The sequence below is a fragment of the Rhincodon typus genome, unplaced genomic scaffold (assembly GCF_021869965.1).
Source record: "Rhincodon typus isolate 14 unplaced genomic scaffold, sRhiTyp1.1 hic_rhity00014306, whole genome shotgun sequence".
Taxonomy (NCBI): Eukaryota; Metazoa; Chordata; class Chondrichthyes; order Orectolobiformes; family Rhincodontidae; genus Rhincodon; species Rhincodon typus.
In genome coordinates, this window is record NW_025979944.1 from 2,725 (window position 1) to 5,878 (window position 3,154).

The 3,154-nt window shown below is 42.5% G+C and overlaps 1 long non-coding RNA gene across 1 annotated transcript; it reads right to left on the reverse strand.

The window, feature by feature from the left end:
- Nucleotides 1-1,569: 1,569 nt before the first annotated feature.
- On the reverse strand, nucleotides 1,570-2,966 carry LOC125482652. The gene is made up of 2 exons (XR_007261714.1): nucleotides 2,711-2,966; nucleotides 1,570-2,243 (listed from the first exon to the last, which is right to left on the reverse strand). It is a non-coding gene; the product is annotated as an uncharacterized LOC125482652 (long non-coding RNA).
- Between the last annotated feature and the right edge of the window lie 188 nt (nucleotides 2,967-3,154).

Below are 3,154 nucleotides of genomic sequence, written 5' to 3' on the forward strand. Positions count from 1 at the left end.
TGAATTCAGGGAGAGTGAACAATGGAAGTGGGGATGCTGAGTGGTGTAGAGGAACAAAGACACCTTGGAGTGGACATTCACAAATTCCTGAAGGTGGTTGGACAGGACAATCACATGGTCAAGAGCGTTTTGGGATACTTTCTGTTCTCGACCACAGGCTGGTCTATAAGATCAGGAAGTTGATGCGAGAGCTTTAGCTAACACCAGTTCAGAGAACAGCTGGAAGACCGAGCACAAGTCTGGTCATTGCGTTCGTCAACTTTTTTTAAAAAAAAATCATGATAGAAGATCCAGGGCAGAAACAGGCTTTTTGGCCCGTCAATTTCACTGCACCACTCAATGAGATCATTATTGATACTGCTCCAAGTCAGGATGGTACGCACCCTGGAGGAGAACTTGCAGATGGTGTTGTTTTGATGCATTCTCTGCTCTTGTCCTTCAGGGTGGTAAGAGCTTGCAGGCTTGGAAAGTGCGGTCAAAGGAGAGTGGGTGAGTAACTGCAGTGCATTTGGTAGATAGTGCACTCTGCTGCCACTGTACCTCAGTAATGAAGGGAGTAAATGCTGAAAGTACTGAATGGGGCACCAGTTAAGTGGACTGCATTGTCTTGGATGGTGTCAGGTTTCTTGGAGCTGCATCCATCCAAGCAAATTGACAGTGTTCTTAATGACAGACATTCTTAAATGATGCACAGGCTTTGGGGAGTCATGAGTTGAACTAATCACGATAGAATCTTTTCCCTCTGACCTACTTTTGTAGGCACAATATTTAAATATCACGCCCAGTTCAGTTTCTCATCACCACAAGCACCCCAGGATGATGATAGTGGGCAATTCAGTGAAGATAAAACCATTGAATGTCAAATAGTTATGGTTAGATTTTCATTTCTCAGATTTGGTCATTAGCTGTTGGGACGTGGTGCAAATGTTCTTTGTCACATAGCAGGCTAACTTCAATGTTGTCCAGGGACACTGCATTTAAATATCTACCACTACAGTAGCTGAGTCACAAATGGTGCTAAACATCATGCAATCATTGACAAACATATCCACTTCTGACCTTATGACGCAGGGAAGGACATTGATGAAACAGCTGAAGGTGCTTGGGACCAGAAACTGATGCTGAGGAATTTCTGAAGCTGAGATAGCTGGCCTCTAACCAATCACAAGCACCTTCCTCTGTATTCAGTATTATCCAACTGGGGTGAAGTCGGGCAAGGAGGATAGGAGAGTGTACAAGGGGAATATAAAAATATAAAAGGAAAGCAGTGGAGCATGAAAACACGAAACAAGTGGGAGATAAGCTTGGACGAACAGTACAGCATAGGGCTAAGAGTCAAATACAACCATGTAATGACAGTTATTTCGTCTCAGGTAGTTTAAATGCATATCTATGTGAACCGTCAGCAGTTACCAACTAAAAATACTCACTTAAGTATCACTCACAAAGAAAGGCTTGCGTGCTGTGAGCTGATGGTAGGGACAGAGAAACTCTGAAGATAACATGGAAATAGAAGACCCGTTGAAATGAGAGGACTCAAGACTTTGTAAGAAACTGAACAGCATCCTGTTTTTGTAGTAAATGACTGTTATCTAATTTATTTTATGCCAATGTTATATACAACCATCCTGATGTGAAAACGTCTCAATATGCTGTTTTGAGCTGCAAATGGTAGAGTATCTCCAAGCGAGACGAGGAGACCTCTTCCGCATATATGTGGTACAAGCTTGAATAAATTCACCTTGTTTTGATCTACTCAGGTCTGAAGATGCAATCTTTTCAAAAACCCACAATCAAAGCGAGAATCATATTCTCTGAATCCCGTTGACTCCAGTTTTGCTATGATTCCTTGATACAATGCTCTGTCAAATAGAGCCTTAAGATGGCAGGAAAGTCACACTCATTTGGAATTCAGCTGGTTGGTCCATGTTTGCACCAAAAATGTAAGGAGATCAGGAGATGAGTGGCCCTTGCTTAACTCAAACTGAGATCCATCACTGTGATATTGCAAAGCAAGTGCTGCTTGATGTCATTGTTGTCATCCTGTTTTGACTGCATTTAGGTATCGACAGGCCAGACGATTGACTGAAGGCTTGTCCACACAGACCACGTGTACGGTTTCTCTTCACCGTGAACGATGCTTTTTTCTTCCACGTTCAAAGCTCTCGAGAATTGAGTGTTACTGGCAGCTGTTGATCCAATTTTTGACTTGAGCTGCCTGTCTGTAAATCCTTTCCAATTCCCTAGAAAATAAATTTAAAAACATTCAAACGTGGAATGAAAGCTTCTGGATTGTTCGAAAAACCCACCTCGATCATGAATGTCCTTGAAAGGACAGAAGATGAAAAATACAGGACAAATCAGGCTGCGGGAACTGGCTACTGAGCCAGTCATCATTTCTGCAGGGCCAGCAGAGTGGGAGGTTTGAGTGATACCACAACAACGCTGTTTGTATAACAATACAAACCGTACAACTGTCTGACCATAACTTGTGTCAGCCTGTACTTGGATAAATGCAAATGACCTGAGCTTGCTGAAAAGCATTACTGTAAACAAGTGGGAATTCATGGGCCACCTTCAGACACACACGGTCCCCCTTTGTACTGGTGAGACTTGCATTTGGAGTACTGTGTTCAGTTCTAGTCACCGTACTAAAAGAAAGTTGTTAATACATTGGAAACATTTCAAAGAAGATTTAATGGACTAATACCTAGAATGAGTCGAGTGCCTAATGGGGAAAGGGTAGGCAGGCTGGGCCTGGATCCTCTGGAGTCTAGAAAAGAAAGAGGAGACTAAATTGAAATTTGAAAGATACTAAAGGGAGCCGACCACGTGGATGTTGAAAACATGGTCCCTTTTGTGGAAGAATCTCGAACTGATGGTCATTGTTTAAAGGTAAGGGTGAATCCATTTGAAATGGTGAGGAACATTTCTTTTCTCTAAGAGGGTTGTGAATCTTTGTAACTCCCTTTGTCAAAAGGCAGTGGTTGCAAATCGTTAAACTTTTTTTTTTAAGGCAGAAGCAGACAGATTCTTGATGACCGAGATGATGAAAGATATTCAGGGATACGCAGACACAGAGTTGAGGTCGAAATCAGATCAGCCCTAATCTTATTGAATCTCAGAGCAGGCTCAAAGGGCCGAGTGGCCGACA